Source organism: Somniosus microcephalus, unplaced genomic scaffold (assembly GCF_052327205.1).
Source record: "Somniosus microcephalus isolate GS21.2 unplaced genomic scaffold, FLI_Smic_1.0 unresolved_chr1, whole genome shotgun sequence".
In the NCBI taxonomy this organism is placed as follows: domain Eukaryota; kingdom Metazoa; phylum Chordata; class Chondrichthyes; order Squaliformes; family Somniosidae; genus Somniosus; species Somniosus microcephalus.
The window spans coordinates 50897861-50915770 of NW_028225179.1; the positions used below are offsets into that span (position 1 = coordinate 50897861).

Below are 17910 nucleotides of genomic sequence, written 5' to 3' on the forward strand. Positions count from 1 at the left end.
ACTTCCGATCTAACTGCAACATAACAGCGGGCCAATAGCTCACATTTAAATCCTCGTTGGCAGCTAGGTAGCGCTGCCTGTCGCTCACGCACTGGAAAAGTTTTGGGGAAAGCGCCAGCCAGCATCAAAACAGAACCCACTTCTTCAGTTAACAAGATATCACAAGATTCTCCAAGGAAATTTCGTGAACAATCCGGCCGCTGTCATTCTAAAGTCCAGTCCTGCTTTTGCAGCGCTTATCTGTCAAGTGGTCACACAGATCTAAGTCTATCGACTGGTTGTACATTGCTGCGAATGGGACATGGGCCCCCATGAACCGCGGTGGTAGCAGAAAGAACTTAACCACATAAGCACATGAAAGTGAATGTTAGCTTAAGGTAATACCGCTGTCAAGTGACAATGAAATGTAAGGAGGGAAGTAAAGAATGGCTACTGATTGTTGAAGAAGAAAATGCTGAGAGAACAGGCGGGTTTGAATTATGGAGCATCAAGCTCAGGCATGTGAGAGCGCGGGTTTAAAAGGAGTAAATAGGATTTCACCGACAACAAATCATAATTTTTCATGTCGTAAAGATTGATTTTTCAGTCTGTTCCAATAGCAGGTGGCACAGAGGACAGAAGATACAAAGCGAGCTGTGACGTGATTTAAGTTTGAAGCGAGGTTACTGCGGCCACAATGCAGGGCACTAACCATACTAAGATCACAGTGCCACATGTCAGCTTGGCGTATTTCTTCTTACCACAGCATAGTTGCGGACATTTTTGCTGTTAAATATGAATAAAATGCGACGCATATTTGCAGCTGTTGATGTTTCTGTCCTGTTACTGTCATAAAACATAGAAACAGCAGGAGGCCATTCAGGCCCTCGAACCTGCTCTGCTATTCAATTTGATCATGGCAGCTGGCGGGGGTTTGAAAGCCTTCATTTGTCACACAATTATAATTGATGACGAGGTATCTTTAAATACCACCCTATAATGGAAGAGCCTGTATATGGGGGTATTTGAGACGCAACAGGATTTCGGGAACCCGTCTGACTCCATATCATAAGACTGGCTGCTCGAATCACGCCCGGATCGCGGCGACATTTATACCAGAATAAATCTAAACTGCTCACAATAAATACTGTCAACTTTCAATGTTTAGCGGATGATTTTCCCCGAGCGATGTATCTGATCCTCTCGTTAATTCTTTTGTACAAACTTTGGGAAAAGACGGAGCTGGGAATTATTTACAGGGAAATCATCTGAACATATCTTCAAGTCTCCCGGTCACCCACAAAGAAGCTCAAACTCACGGATTCAGAATCATCAGCGGTAATCGGCTCTGCTGCACAATGGATAGCGCATTGGAGTTTTAGTACAATGGTTTGTAAAAGGTCATTTAAATGTTGTGGGTTTGAGTCCCGCCAGAGTCGCTGTTCAGTCAGGTTATGGTGATGAACTTTTGAAGCAAAACCACATTGATGTCCTTCAAGGACTGTGAATCGCCAATGAGGTCAGTTGAATTGTGAACAATTAACATGTCAGCTTCAATCTGCGCACATTCTGCAACTGCAAAAAGACATCATTTGAACCTGGGAACCTCTCCCATATCAACCAATGAAACCCCCCGAGCAAGATTCTTACTCCGAGACCAACGAGCAGCTGGCAACGAAGCCGTAAGATTTCTTTCAGACAGCTTCTGTCCTTCCAATCTCGCGTTCCTATAAAATGTACAGCAATATCAAGTGGTACCCGAAATATTTCAAGTCAACAATATCATCCTTACTTCACCGGGTTCGTTCTGAAAATTCGAATTTGACTTTTTAAACACGTCCCCTGCCGTCTCAGTCATTCTTTCTTTCTTTACCCTTTCCTGCTGGTGTGGTAGGTTAGGTCGGAAGCCTGAGACGTCCATCAGTGGAAAACACAGAGAGACAAGACACAGAGACGGAGACATTGAAAGATGGCGTCTAGCGGTATGATTCTCGCAAAGAAAAATCCACAGATTTAAATGCACGAGGCGAGGACCCAAATCCCGGATGAGCCCCCGCTCTTTAGTCAAAAATCCCCAATTCCCTCAGTTTGACGACATTGCAGAAGATTTACAATAATAACTGTCAAAAATTCCGCGATTTTATTATTAAAAGCGGGAATACAGTCCCAGATGTGCGGAAACTGTGAGGTAAATATATAAATCCGCTTGTTTACAGAAGCTTGCTCCACATTTTCCACATTGTCGACCTTTTTTTTTATTCATTGATGGGATGTAGGCGTCGCTGGCTAGGCCTGCATTTAATGCCCATCCCTAATTACCCTTGAGAAGATGGTGGTGAGTCGCCTTCTTGAACAGCTGCAGTTAGGAAGGGAGTTCCAGGATTTTGGCCCAGCGACAGTGAAGGAACGGCGATACAGGTCCAAGTCAGGATGGTTTGTGGCTTGGAGGGGAACTTGTAGGTGGCGATGTACCCATGCGTCTGCTGCCCTTGTCCTTCTAAGTGGTAGAAGTCGCGGGTTTGTAAGGTGCTGTTGAAGGAGCTTTGGCGAGTTGCTGCAGTGCATCTTGTAGATGGTACACACTGCAGCCACAGTGCGCTGGTGGTGGAGGGAGTGAATGTTGAAGGGGGTGGATGGAGTGCCAATCAAGCGGGCTGCTTTATCCGAAATGGTGTCGAGCTTCTTGAGTGTTGTTGGAGCTGCACTCATCCAGGCAAGTGGAGAGTATTCCATCACACTCCTGACTTGTGCCTTGTATATGGTGGAAAGGCTTTGGTGAGTCAGGAGGTGAGACACTCGCCACAGAATTCCCAGCCTCTGGCCTGCTCTTGTAGCCACAGTATTTATATGGCTGGTCCAGTTCAGTTTCTGATCAATGGTAACCCCCAGGATGTTGATAGTGGGGGATTCAGCGATGGTAATGCCATTGAATGTCAAGGGGAGATGGTTAGAGTCTCGCTTGTTGGAGATGGTCATTGTCTGGCACTTGTTTGGTGCGAATGTTACTTGCCACCTGTTAGCCCAAGACTGAATGTTGTCCAGGTCTTGCTGCGTATGGACACGGACTGCGTCAGTATCTGACGAGTCTCGAATGGTGCTGAACAGTGTGCAATCATCAGCGAACATCCCCACTTCTGACCTTATGATAGAGGGAATGTCATTGATGAAACAGCTGAAGATGGTTGGGCCTAGGACACTGCCCTGAGGAACTCCTGCAGTGATGTCATGTGATTGAGATGAATGACCTCCAACAACCACAGCCAACTTCCTTTGTGCTAGGTATGATTCCAACCAATGGAGAGTTTTCCCCTTGATTCCCATTGACTTCAGTTTTGCTAGGGCTCCTTGGTGCCACACTCGATCAAATGCTGCCTTGATGTCAAGGGCAGTCACTTTCACCTCACCTCTTGAGTTCAGCTCTTTTGTCCATGTTTCGACCAAGGCTATAATGAGGTGAGGAGCTGAGTGGCCCTGGCAGAACCCAAACTGGGCGTCAATTAGCAGGCTATTGCTGAGTAAGTGCCGCTTGATAGCACTGTCGACGACACCTTCCATCACTTTGCTGATGATTGAGAGTAGACTGATGGGACGGTAATTGACTGGGTCGGATGTGTCCTGCTTTTTGTAGACAGGGCATACTTGGGAAATTTTCCAGCTTGCCGGGTAGATGCCAGTGTTGTAGCTGTACTGGAACAGCTTGGCTAGGGGTGCAACTAGTTCTGGAGCACAATTCTTCAGTACTATTGCCGGAATGTTGTCAGGGCCCATAGCCTTTGCAGTATCCAGTGTCTTCAGCCGTTTCTTGACATCACGTGGAGTGAATTGAATGGGCTGAAGACTGGCATCCGTGATGCTGGGGAACTCAGGAGGAGGCCGAGATGGATCATCCACTCGGCACTTCTGGCTGAAGATAGTTGCAAATGCTTCAGCCTTGTCTTTTGCACTCACGTGCTGGGCTCCACCATCATTGAGGATGGGGATAATTTTGGAGCCTCCTCCAGTTATCTGGGACCGCAGGCAGGACATATCTACAAGTCTGCCTCTCAGCCACAAAGTAGAACAAACTCTCGGATTCAGAAACAGCTCATAGATGGAAAATGAAAGATAAACACAACCAGAGAAAGCTGCAATACCTGTAGCCCAGGGAAAATGCTTTGTCACAAAATCAAAATACTGCGGATGCTGGTAATCTGAAATAAAAATAGAAAATGCTGGAAATACTCAGCAGGCCAGGCAGCATCTGTGGAGAGAGAAACGGAGTGAACGTTTCAGGTCGATGACCCTTCGCCGACCTGAAACGTTACCTCTCTCTTAAAATTCCATGGATCAGTTGGTTAAGGTGCCTGTTCAGTAAACAAGAGTTTCTGGCTTGGACTCCAAGCTTTGTTTCATAATTTGTGAAATTAAGCAACAAAATAGCCCTGTCTGTGGAAAATCACACTAACCATAGCTTGGAAATATCAATTTTAAGAAATTACCTGCAATTTTTTCAATGATTGATGCAAAACCTTAGATCTAAGGAGAGCTCAGCGACCTGAAACATTAACCCTGTGTTTCCCTCTCCACAGATGATCCCTGACCTGCGGAGTGTTTACAGCATTTTCTGAATAATTTCATTTGCAGACGCTGCAGTATTTTGCTCCGTCTTTTATTCCTTCATTAACAGAATCCAGAACGTGACAAGAGATGTGAACAGCGCTGTATGCTGAGCATTGGTGGTTCAGGGGTAGAATTCTCGCCTGCCACGCGGGAAACCCGGGTTTGATTTGCGGCCAGTACAACGTTTAAATTCATTCTGAAGCACTTCAAAGAGAAGTTTCATGAAACGCTATAAAAATACACAATTTTTAAAATATGTATCCATCTCTCCGTTATTCGTCAGGTAAGAAAGGTAAATCCATCCCCTCACATCCGTGGGACAACCTCAGGCAAACAACTCCGAGCTTCCTTAAGAATTTCTTCACTCAGAGGGTTGTGAATATTTGGAATTCTCTGCCCCAGAGGGATGTGAATGCTGAGTCTTTGAGTATATTCAAGGCTGAATTAGATAGATTTTTGGACTCTAGGGGAATCAAGGGAAATGGAGAACGCGCGGGAAAGTAGAGTTACGGTCGATGATCAGCCATGACCTTATTGAATGGTGGAGCAGGCGCGATGGGCCGAGTGGCCTTATCCTGCTCTTAATTCGTATGTTCGTACGGATAACCCGTGAGTTTCCACATCTTCTCGATGTGCCAATGTCTCAGTCACTGCGTTGAAATCGAAACTATTTCCTGCACATTATTCTTTGCTGGGTTAACAGTTAAAACTGGACCCACTTTCGCCCTGTCAATAAGTAACACTGAAAGGCTCCTTTAATACTCTCATCCGTTATTGCAACACGGAGGGCCTGAGGAAACTAAGTGCCCACGTGGAACAGCTAATAATGAGAAAGCTTCCGGAAACACCAATTGAACCATCTGCTCTGGTAGAAATATTACACCGCAATAGCATTGGCTGTTTTAGGTGTGGCTCGAACTCTTATACTAGGCAGATGACTAGACAACTAGTACTGTCAGAAGTACCACGCGCTAACCAAATGCGCCACTACAGCCCCGCATGGAAGGTGCGAATTATCCGTGCACATTGACTTACACATTTCAAGATGTTTAATAGTGCCGGGGGCTGGGGCACTGGTTACTGTTGTTTAATTGAGGAGCATTGGCTGGGGTTATATGATAGAGTGCAGCAGCAGTTACTCTAATGTGTTCGCGAGCTGCTGAATTTACTAAAGGCTGCACCAGGTTCCTGGCGTCATAAACATTGAACATTTTTACTCAACTCCTAAAAGTGCAGTCTATAAAATGAGAACGGATGAAAATTCATCGCATGCATAACACAATTTTTTTAAGTTTTGCCTATGACTCGGTAACCATGTGAGTATTTCGGTCCATCTGAAACAGAAAGTTATCGGTTGTTTCTTGGCGATTACCACAAACTTTTTGCATAGATTAGTTAGTTTTGCGTAATTAATAGAATAAGCAGTTTTCTAAGAGTTAATGGAACACATGTCGCACGAATAAGAGTATTTATAGATGACAGTTCTCTTCTGAGTTCTTCCTATAATTCTTTACAGAGCAGCTTTTTCCGAAGTGCAGCGGTTATCACTTCCATCTAATGTACAACAGATACCCGGTTCAATCATCTGTTGTAGGTAGAGATCAATAAAATACATTAACAGCTGCGCGGTATTCTCCTTTTCTCTATACAGTTCTGTACACACTCAAACTCTACAGAGACACCGACTGTGTGAGAGATCATTACAGGATCCGGCAGCGCTGCCTCTGTTAATAGCAACAGTTCGAAGCCGCATTTCAGACGCGGCAACAAACCCATGAGTTGGTTTGCTGGTCCCCAGCTCCCGGAGTGAGTGAGGCCGCGACAGCAGCGAAGTTCAGGCCATCTGTCCGGCCCCGTTCTCTCAAAGCGCCCGCTGCCGGCGGAAAGCAGCGATTGCAGCCTCCGAGAGCGTAAACTGCCCATCACCGCGAAACAAAATATCACTGAAGCAGAGGAGGGCAGAGATTTGCATCTGCAGCGTGAATGTGAGGATGGTCGAGGTCGATATCGATCGACTCATTGTTGTTGAAACCGCTGAAATTGAATCTTTCTCCGGCACTTGTTTCAGGTTTACGTATGAAAAGTGCCCTCGAGGTGCAATCGAAAAATTTGGAGATGCGGTGTAGTGGGACAAGTTAAAGGATCAGCACAGTTAATGTCGAGAACAAATTAAACAGTAGCTCAAGCTGATGAACATTGAATTGGTGAAAATGCTGGACGGAGATTTAGAGTAAGCGAAAGTGGGAAGGGCTGTACTGCAATTCTAACACTTCTCCAAGCACATTCCGGACAAGTCATCGGCAGTAAAAAGAGGGATTGGAACGGGAATGTAACTGCGGGCACACGTGACAGAGCATTGGTATTGGGAATGCAAAACTGCTGTCTCCAATACTCTCCTTACCTGAATCAGACAAAATGCAATGGACAATACACGATAAATCCATTTTATTTTTGATAACCAGTTGATTCGGTCTGCATTCTAGACAGAATGACTCTTACGTCTAGAGGTATGAATCTCGCTTTGGGGATTGTAGATTGAAATTTGCGACCGGTCCCGCGTGACTTCAAGCCTGCCGCTCACCCACAAAGCAGCGCAAACTGACGGATCCAGAAACAACTCATAGATAGAGAATCAAAGATAAGCTAGACCAGAGGGACTGGCAATTCCTGTAACCCAGGGGAAATGCTTTGGCTCCGTGGCTTAGTTGGTTAAAGTGCCTCTTTAGTAAACAAACGTTTCTGGCGTGGACTCTCAGCGTTGTTGTATAATTTGTGATATTAAGCAACAAAATAATACTGTTTCTGGAAACCACGCTCACAAGAGCATGGAACTATCAATTTTAATAAAATTACCAGCATTTTTTTGAAAAATTGGTGTAAACCTTGGATCTGAGGAGAGCTCATCGACCTGAAATGTTAACCCTGTGTTTCCCTCTCCACTGATGATCCCGGACCTGCGGAGTGTTTACAGCATTTTCTGAATAATTTCATTTCCAGACACGGTAGTATTTTGCATTATCTTTTATCCTTTCATTATCAGAAACAAGAATGTGACTGGAGAATTGAAACTCTAGATTTGGTAAGCGTTGGTGGTTCAGGAGCAAAATTCACGCCTGTATCGTGGGAAGCATGGGTTCTGATACCCGGCTAATGCAAGGGTGAGCTTCTTACTAAAATGCAAAAGCAAAATACTTCGGATGCAGGAATTCTTACTTAATCATTTTGTTTAACATTTTAAATTAAAGAAGTTTCATGAAATGCAGCACAAAAAATATATTTTACTCAACTTTCCATCCTTCTGTTTTCAAGGAAAAGAGTAATAATTTGAGTGAAGGAAGGTAAATCCATTCCATCACATCCGTAGGACAAACGTCAGGAAACAGCTCTGAGCTTCCACAAGGAGGGAGACGCTGAGAGCCGATGCGAGTAACGGAGAAGGATTGGGAGGAAGGGTTTGGTGAAAGGCGGTTCGAGCTCGAAGCTGCGGTAATATTTTGGGGATTTGAGGTGGGTTGCATGGTGTTCTGAATTCGGCACCCGTGGGAACATTTCAAAAGCCAGCTTCTCACCTTCTTTCAGCGCTAGACAAAGCAGCCCTGACTAATATTCAGGGCAGAGGGTGTTTCAAGAAGATTGACGCTGAATGTAAGTTTATCCCAATTCAGGCGAGCTCATGGGTGCAGAAAACAAAATGTAAAGGTCCTGCATTGGCCAGAATCAAACACGGGTGTAAGATGTCCAATGAAACACCGAGTCGGACCCTTTAACTTTAGTCAGTTGGTTTGTTTTCAGTTGCTCCTGTGAAGCTCTGAGATGTAGAAAGATAGGGTTAAAACGACGCGAAATCACATTTTTTAATGGAAAGCATTTATGTTTTCTACAATGTCGATTGGCTGTAAGAAGCTGAGTTTTGACTAAAATCTAGTGGGTTTCGACCAGAATTTGAAGCTGGGGTCTATCGCAATTCAGTTGTGAAATGCCTAAAGTGATAATTATATCCCTAGACCAACGAGCCGCCGATATATAAGTGTGAAACTCAATAAGTATTGGAATCTCAGATTCTGACGGTACTGAAGTAAGCTGTCTCTGAGAGTGCTTGCTAATTAGTCCCACTCTCCATAGACCTACAAGTGTTTACCCTTTAAAGTATATATTGGTAACTTGAGACATGACATAACCTAAATTAAGCAGGCTTGGGAGCAAAAGGTGAATTTGCACATAACGTAAAAGGTTATGTGCAAAAGAACCGCAGGTGCCAAACCTTTAACACAGCCGATGAGGATGGGTTTCGAACCCACGCGTGCAGAGCACAATGGATTAGCAGTCCATCGCCTTAACCACTCGGCCACCTCGTCTCCCCTGTCAAGTATTCCATTTACTGCTTTTTGTATCCAAACAGAACTAATCTGCAAAAGAAAGTTCGCTTCACCATTTGTCCTGCCCATGCAGCCAGATCTACAATATTGAAAATGTACAATCAGCTCTGTAAGCAAAAGGACTTCCGTTAATTCAGGTGAGGGACTGTCAAAAATGGTCGGTTTGATGTCAAATTCAGAACAGAGAAGAAAAAGTTTGCCATCGTCAAGAAGTTGTGGGGAGGACTGTGAGAAAATCCAGGGCAACAACTCATATAAAGGAGTGGATTTAGGAAAAAATGGATATATTTCGAATTTAGCGAGCTGGGTTCGCACCTGCGCAGGGAAACCCAACGCAACTTCGAACACAACACCTTAACAACTCGGTCATCGCAGCTGAAATCGCACTCCTTTAAAAAAGACTAACACACGGAATGATCCGGGACTGTGATCTCACACATTTTGAATAGGCACACAATGGTCCGTGACTGACAACAATCCCGATTGCAATTAGCAGCGAAATCAGACGCTTTATCCATTCGGCCAAAGGAAATTCCGTGTGCAATCCGGCTATTTTGCTTCCGAAGGCCGGCCCTGCTTTCGCAATGCTTGTCTGTCGAGCGGTCCTGCCGGTCTGACTGTATCGACTGGTTTCAAAGCACCAATATAGATTGGTGCGAATGGGACATGTGTCTGCAGGAACAACGATTGTCGCAGAGCAAACTTAAGTTTGCTGAAGTTAAGTAGTTGAAAGTGAATGTTAGATTAAGGTAATACCTCAGGAAAGTGGTAAAGAAATGGAAGGAGAAAAGAAAAGGAGGCTATTGATTGCGGAAGGAAAAAAAGCTGGGAGAAGAGGTGGGTTTGCAATATGGATCATCAAGCTCAGGCAGGTGAGAGCGAGGGGTTTTGAAGGAGTAATTAGGTTCTCACCACCAACAAATAATATTTGTTTCATGTAGTAATGATTGATTTCTTGTTGCGTTCTATCAGCAGGTGCCACAGAGAACAAAAGATATACAGCAAGTTACACCGTGATTGGGATTCCAACCGAGGTTGCTGCGGGCACAACACAGGGTACTGGCCATTATCCGATCATGGTGCCACACACCAGCTGCTGTTCTTCTGCTCTGTCCACAGCAAAGTAACGCACGGCACCGCTTAGAAAAGATGGATATTTGGAGAAGTCCAAAATCAGCACTGCCAGAAATTGTGACAGTGGTGGAATTCGACCCATTTCCCATAGCGACTGGAGCCTTTATCCAGAGTGGGAACTAATGCAGCCGCAGATATATTTAAAAGGATTGTAGTCCTTTCACACGAGAAGAAACTCACCCCTGGAGAGTCATAATGAAGAAAAAAAAGGCCCCGCTGGGAGTCGAACCCAGAATCTCCTCGCTTAGTAGATTGGTGCTTTCGCCTCTATTCCCTCGTCTCTCTCTTCTTCCCACTCAGACAGACAGACAGACAAACTCTTTTATATATATAAAAATTATTTCAACTTTTCTCATAACAACGTGCACTCCAGCTAATAACTAATAAACAGAGAAGTCAAGCAGTGAAAGGGTATTTGTAGAAAGGGTTGTGAGACTGTGGAATGCACTGGCCCAGAGCAGCAGATTTAAAACAAGGTATAAACACCGGCAGGGTGTGGGAGGAAGGGGAGAGAGAGGCAAGACAACCACAGGTAGGATCACATTGGAAGTCACTGGCCCCGAATCTGCTTTAAATTCCCCCACTATATTTAAACACATATAATGTCATATTCATACATTGATGCCTTTGAGCAATATATAATTTGTAACGAGGTCGCTGGTCTAAAATAACTGCTTTATATATTTGCATCCACCCGCTGTGTTTAGGCTGAATATTTATCTCCAACCTAGAATCAGCTTATAATCTAGAGACAAGGTCTCAGCAGCCGGCGGGCAGGGAGCAGAGGTTGAGGCTGATCTGTGTCATGTGGGAGCAGAACACAATATTCCTGCTGTTTATTTTCATTATCCTGCACAATATTCGATACTGTTCTCAACATCTTACACTCCTCTTAAATATCGCAGGGTTTAGTTTATTGTGATGATCGCTGTGGCTCTTTTCAATTTCATGAATTCGTAGCAAATTACATATCTCCAAACCAGTGAAATCGTCATTGCTGAGACTAAACACTCAGAGAAGGGTCAGCGGCTCTTTGGTCTCGGGCTGTGATTCTCGCTTAGGGAATTTACACCAATTAATGCGAGACTTTTTAATGGAACCAGTTTCCTCGGTCTGGAGACATTCCACACGTCTACAAATAATAACTGCCAGAAAATCAGTGCAGAGCTTGCGTTCAGTATATCGCAAGAAAACGGCAATTTTATTAATAAAAACGGGAATTCAGTCACAGATGTGCCGAAACTGTGAGGTAAATATGTAAATCCGTTTGTTTCCCGAAGCCTGCTCCACATTTTCCACATTGTCAATCTGGGAGCACGGACAGGACATGCGGTAAAGAAACTTTATTAAAGATTGTTACTACCGTTTGGAAACAGAAATACTGAAATAAAAGGGATTTTTGGATGATTCCTTTTGGATAATAATGGTAGATCGAGGTTAGTGAGAGGTTAAGGCGAGGGACTGCTAAACTAGTTGGGAGATACGTGAACTGAAAATGTTACAGTCCCCAAGTGAGGCAATATTTTCTCTCCCTGTTTGGTAAAAATTCTCCCACTTTCTCAAACTAATATTTCACCCAGCTGTAATGGAATGAAGATCGAATCGAGATCTCTTTCCTCCCTTCCGTCCCTCAATCCGACATTCCCTTCCAACGTGTTCGCAGTTTCCTGCCTCACTGGACAATGAGCCTGATTCTGATGTTAACTCTATGATCGATATCTTATCAGTTCCAGTCCTAACCTCGTCTTTTTGCAGATTTATTAAAATCTGTTTGATTGAAAGCTCTCCAACATGTTATAAAACCGTCCATTTAAAGGCTGTGAGATATAACAAGCGTTTTAATGGTGAGGGAATCTTTAGAGGAAGAGAACATCTCCTGCAGCAATATAAACAGAGTCAGAGCCCAGCTCTGCTGTTTGGGGCAATCCTCGCCTCCTCCTGTTTCATTTTCAAATCGATGGGAGAAGCTGAGAGCGAACTCCAATCTACACGGGCTTTACACCACTTGAAAGATTAACGGGAAGAGCAAATGATGAGGGAGCTGGAAAAAAAGTGTTAACTTTATCCTTTGAAAATGAATTTAATTTCAAACTTTTTATCGACCTTAGACCAGCGCAGTTTTCTGATTAGCACCAAGTCTGTACATCTTATTTCTGTTAAATTTTATTCCTGCTCCCGCTCTTCATAAAGAACACAGCGTCCCGTGCCACGGGCATTCAGGAACCTTTCAATTATGGCCAACCTCCTGTAATCGCGGCTTTCACCCTCTAGCGCTCTTTTCACTTACCCTTTATTTGTTTCAATGGCACACTTCAACAGACCTGTTAAGATTACAGCGGAACGCTTTCGATCTTACTGCACCGCACCAGCGGGCCAATATTTCACACTTAAACCCTCGATCGCAGCGAGGTGGCGCTGCCTGTCACACACGCACCTCAACAGTTTCGGGAACAGCTTCAACCAGCATGAAAAAAAAACCCAGTTCTTCAGTTAACAGGCACTCTATCACAAGATTCCCCAAGGAAATTCCGTGAACAATCGGGTCCCTGTCCTTCCAAAGGCCCCGCTTTCGCAGTGCTTTTCTATCGAGCAGTCCCACAGATTTAATGTATCGACTAGTTTCAAGGTACTAATGTGCACTGGTGTGAATGGGACATTTGCCCTCAGGAACAGCGGTGGTGGCAGAGAAAATTTAACGTCGTAAGTAAAGGATAGACTTACATATTTATAGCGCCTTTCACGACCACCGGACGTCTCAAAGCGCTTTACAGTCAATGAAGTACTTTTGCAGTGTAGTCACTGTTGCAATGTGGGAAACGCCGCAGCCATATTGTGCACAGCAAGCTCCCACAAACAGCATTGTGATAATGACCAGATAATCTGTTTTTGTTATGTTGATTGAGGGATAAATATTGGACAGGACACTGGGAATAACTCCCCTGCTCTTACTTCGAAATAGTGCCATGGGATCTTTTATGTCCACCTGAGACAGCAGGCGGGGCCTCGATTTAACGTCACATCCAAAAGACGACACCTCCAACAATGCAGCACTCGTTCAGTACTGCACTGGAGGAGCAGCCTGGATTTATATACTCTAGTCTCTGCAGGAGGAATCTGAGCCCACGGCCTCCTGCCTGAGAGGCCATTGTGCTTCTCACTGAGCCACAGCTGACACTAAGTAGGTGAAAGTGAATGTCAGATTAAGGGAAAACCGCAGGAAAATGACAATGAAATGAAAGGAGGAAAGTGAAGAAGGGCTAGTGGTTGTGGAAGGAAGAAAAAGCTGCAAGAGTCGAGTGTGAATTATGGAGAATAAGGCAGAGGTATGTGAGAGCGTGGGGTTTTGAAGGAATAAATAGGTTCTCACCACAAACAAGACAGATTTCTTATTTTAATAAATAATGATGATTCTCTGAGTTTTCTTAGCAGGTGCCGCAAGGGACAGAAGATGTAAAGCAAGTTGTGCCGTGACTCGGATTCCAACCGAGGTTGCTGCAAACACAACGCAGAGTACTGACCACTATACGATCACGGCGCCACAGATCATCCTTCTAACAATTACGGTAAATCTGTGCCCTCTGGTTATTGATCCCTCTGCTAATGGAACTAGGTCCTTCCTATCCACTCTATCTCGGCCCCTCATAACTTTATACCCCTCAATTAAGTCTCCCAACTGCCTCTTCTGCTCCAAAAATCAACTCCGCCTATCCAATCTTTCCTCATTGGCAAATGAACCAGAGGGGAGATGAAGAGATTTTGTTTTACGTTGCGAGTTGTTATGATCTGTAATGCTCTGCCTGAAAGGGTGGTGGAAGCTGATTCAGTAGTTACTTTTAAAAAGGAATTGGATAAATACTTGAAGAGGAAATATTTGCAGGGAATGGGGAAAGATCTGGGACTAATTGGATAGTGATTTCAAGAGCACGATGTGACAAATGGCCTCCTTCTGTGATGTATGATTCAATGTTTCTGTGAAAGGTTTTATGAAAGTATTCATGCAAGTGAGGCGGATCAGTTGCCTGCTCCACTATCCTGCTTTGCTTTTGTCCATTTGTGCCTGTGCTATTTCAACCAAATTGAAACAATTCAGAATTTGCTGGCCCAAACGCCACTGACGGCGTGGTGGCCAAGTGGTAAGGCGTCGGTCTCGTAAACCGAAGATCATGGGTTCAACCCCCATCCGTGCCTCGCGAGGTTTTATCACCTTTAATATGACTTTTCTCCTGATGAACTCTATCAAAATCGTTCATAATTTTGAACATTACTATCAAATCTCTTCTTGCATTCTCTATGCTAAAGAGAAAAATCCCAGCTTCTCTAGTCTCTTCACATAAATGAAGCCCCTCACCCCTGGTACCATTATCGTAAACCTATTCTTCACTCTCTCCAAGGCCTTGACATTCTTCCTAAAGCGTGGTAACCAGAATTGAAGAAAATACTCCAGCTGAGGCCTGACCAGTGTTTTTAAAGTTTTAGCATATCTTCATAGCTTTTGAACTCTATTAATAAAGCCAAGGATCCCACGTGCTTTTTTAACAGCCTTCTCAACGTGTCCTGACAGCTCACAGATCTGTGTACGCACACCCCATGTCCCCCTGTTCTTGCATCCACTTTAAAATTGTACCATTTAGAGGCGGTTAATAAAATGCAGGAGAGAGCTTTCTGACCAGTTTCACGGCCAGTGATCTCCAGAGGGAGCCGATTAATGTAAATAATTGTTCACGTTAAAACTGTACCATTTAATTAATTTTGCCTCTCCTTATTCTTCCTACCAAAATATATCACTTCACACTTCTCTGCGTTAAATTTCATCTGTCACGTGTCTGCCCATTTGAGCAGTCTGTATATGTCCTCCTGCAGTCTGTTACTATCGTCTTCACTGTTTACCACATTACCGTCTTTCGTATTATTTGCAAAATTTGAAATTATGCCCTCTATACCCAAGTTCATTAATTTTCATCAAAAAGAGTAGCGGTCCTACTATCGACTCCTGGGGAACACCACTCTAAACTTTCTTCCAGTCTGAACTTCTAAAACCTCTCCCTGCAAAAACTTCCTGACCTGCGGACCAATTCAAATAGGCAGAATGAGAAGCGAAAGCAGAGAAATTTCAAAAATAAGATCGATAGATTGTTGTTAGGCAAGGTTAATAAAGTTTACGGCAACAATGGAGTTAAGATACAGATCAGCCATGACCGAATTGAATTGTGGAACATGGTAGAGTGTCTGAATGGTCTAATCCTTTTCATGTGTACAGAGATCCACACCCACAAATCCAAACACAGCTGCACATATGCAGGGATGGGTAGATAGCGAAACACAGATAGAGAGACAGGCACACAGACAGGGAATGAATCTGAGTCAGATAGTAAGATAGCGAGAGAGAGAGAGAGAGCGAGACAGCAGGGAGAGAAACAGAATACGAGGCAGAAATAGGGACACAGAGAGAGAGACAGAGAAGGAGGAGCAGATAGAGAGTGACAGAGAGAGAGAGAAGCAAAGAAACATGCGCAGAGATAGCGAATCATTGGAGTGCACAGCACCTCAAATAGAACATTATAAAATGTTAGATATAACTATGAATGAAGAGGACATTGTTCACCGTTTCCACATTGAACGCATCTGTCTCTCTCTCTGGGCTTCCCATCTAAGGAAGAGACCTTACAGCGAGCCTGTGGTCTCAGTGATCCCCCATAGTAACTCACCCCGGGACAGGCTGCGAATGCATGTCGCTGTTTAGTTATAAAGAAGGAGGGAAACCGTCTGATAGAGATTCAGACAGAGAAAGAGAGAGAAATAAACAGACAGACAGCGAGAGAGAAGGAGAGAGAAATAGAGAGAGAGAAATAAAGAGACAGAGAGAGAGAGAGAGAGAGAGAGGAAAAGAGAGGAAGAAGCAGTTGCGAATTTGCTGTAGTTTTCCAAGACCAGGGCGGGAACACCAAGTTCTAACACAATTGGCAGTAAAGCGCTTTGGGACGTTCTGAAGTAGGGCAAAGCGATAAAATACAAATCCTTCCGTTGATCAATTTATAAACTGTTGGGTCTAACAATTAAGTAGGTTGACAAGGATGTCTATATCTCTCTCCCGGTATGTCCTTCTCGCTCTCTCCCTCTCTCTGTCTCTCCCTTTCCGTCCTACCCTCTCTCTGACTCTCTCGTTGTCCCTCTCACTCCCTCTCTCTCTCACATACCCGCAGAATAGCGAATCACAGGGTCAAAGAAGGAAACAGATTTGTGTCTCTGTCCTGTTTCAAAACCGCAAAATTAAAGAATCCCGCGATGACGGCTCGGGCAGATTTGTTTCTGCGGGGAGTTTGACCTTCCACCAGAGGTGGCGAGAGACAAGGACGTGAGGCTATTAAGAGGCTTCGCAAAAATAATTGCATAAATTCTGGCGCCTAAAGGAGGTGCGGATCTATGAACCTTTCAGACACTTGGCATCGAATGTACAGCACAGGAAAAGGCCACTCGGCACAACTGGTCTCTGCCGGCGTTTATGCTGCACACGAGCCTACTCCCAGCCCTCATCATCTAACTCTCAGCATACCTTTCTATTGCTGTCTCCCTCATGCACTTATCTAACTCCCCCTGAAATGCATCAATGCTGTTTAACTCAATTATTACTTATGGTTGCACGTACTTTGAGTAAATAACTATCTCATGAACTCCCTATTGGAATTATTGGTGACTATCTTATATTGATGACTTCTAGCTTTACTTAGTGTGACACAAGTGCTTTCCAATCCCCGCCAGCGCCTGGAAACCGAGAAATCCGTCAGGAGCAGCATTCACCGCCAGGGCTGAAATCTTGCTCAGTTTAAACGCCTGTTGTCAGCAGACTGCAGCACATCCAATGGTGAAAATGAGCGACAATACCTGGAAACAGTTAACAGGTCAGTGTGTTACAGAGCGGAACTGACAGTAGCTTAACTATCTTAATTATATCACACCTTTATCTTCTATATCCAAAAGAATAGAAGCCTAGTCTGTGCCGCTGTTCTTGATAATCTAAGCCTTTCAGCCCCGGTATCGTTTTGGTCAATCTGCATTGCACCCGCTCCAAGGCCAATATATCATTCCTGAGATGTGGTACCCGGAACTGGACGCAGTACTCCAGATGTGGTCTAAGCAGAACTTTATACAAAATGTGAACATAGGAACAGGAGTGGGCCATTTAGCCCCTCCTGCCTTTTCCGCCATTCATTGGGAGCATGGCTGACCTGCGACCTAACTCCATGTAGCCGCTTTTGGCCCATATCCCTTAATACCATTGGTGAACAAAAATCTATCAATCTCAGATGTAAAATTAACATTTGATCCAGCATCAATTGTCGTTTGTGGAAGAGAGTTCCAAACTTCTACCACTCATTGCGTGTAGAAGTGTTTCCTAATTTCACTCCTGAAAGACCTGGCTCTAATTTTTAGACTATACCCCCTAGTCCTGGATTCCCCAAGCAGTGGAAATATTTTATCTCTATCTATACTATCTGTTCCCTTAATATCTTGAAAACTTCAATCAAATCTCGCCTTAACCTTTAAATTATCGGGAATACAACCGTAATTCGTGCAACCTCTCCTCCTAATTTAACTCTTGGAGTCCGGTTTTCATTCTGGTAAACCTACACTGCACTCCCTCCCAGGCCAATATATGTGTAGCTTTCAAAAACTCTTATAATAATTTGTCCGTGACTACACAAACCACTCTGGGCACAGGCATATTGTGCGTAATAAAACAGGTTTATTAAGCATTAAACTTCCAGTAGAAAGAAGCAATACTGAACAAGAAGATAGTCATAGTCTGTTCGTTTAACCCTGGTGT

At 44.1% G+C, this 17910-nt stretch overlaps 2 non-coding genes across 2 annotated transcripts; one reads left to right on the forward strand and one right to left on the reverse strand.

Annotated features, from left to right (window-relative positions):
• Positions 1-8851: 8851 nt before the first annotated feature.
• trnas-gcu (transfer RNA serine (anticodon GCU)) lies at positions 8852-8933 on the reverse strand. Its single transcript has one exon. It is a non-coding gene; the product is annotated as a tRNA-Ser (tRNA).
• A 5271-nt stretch (positions 8934-14204) lies between these two features.
• trnat-cgu (transfer RNA threonine (anticodon CGU)) lies at positions 14205-14276 on the forward strand. The gene has a single exon. It is a non-coding gene; the product is annotated as a tRNA-Thr (tRNA).
• Positions 14277-17910: the final 3634 nt, after the last annotated feature.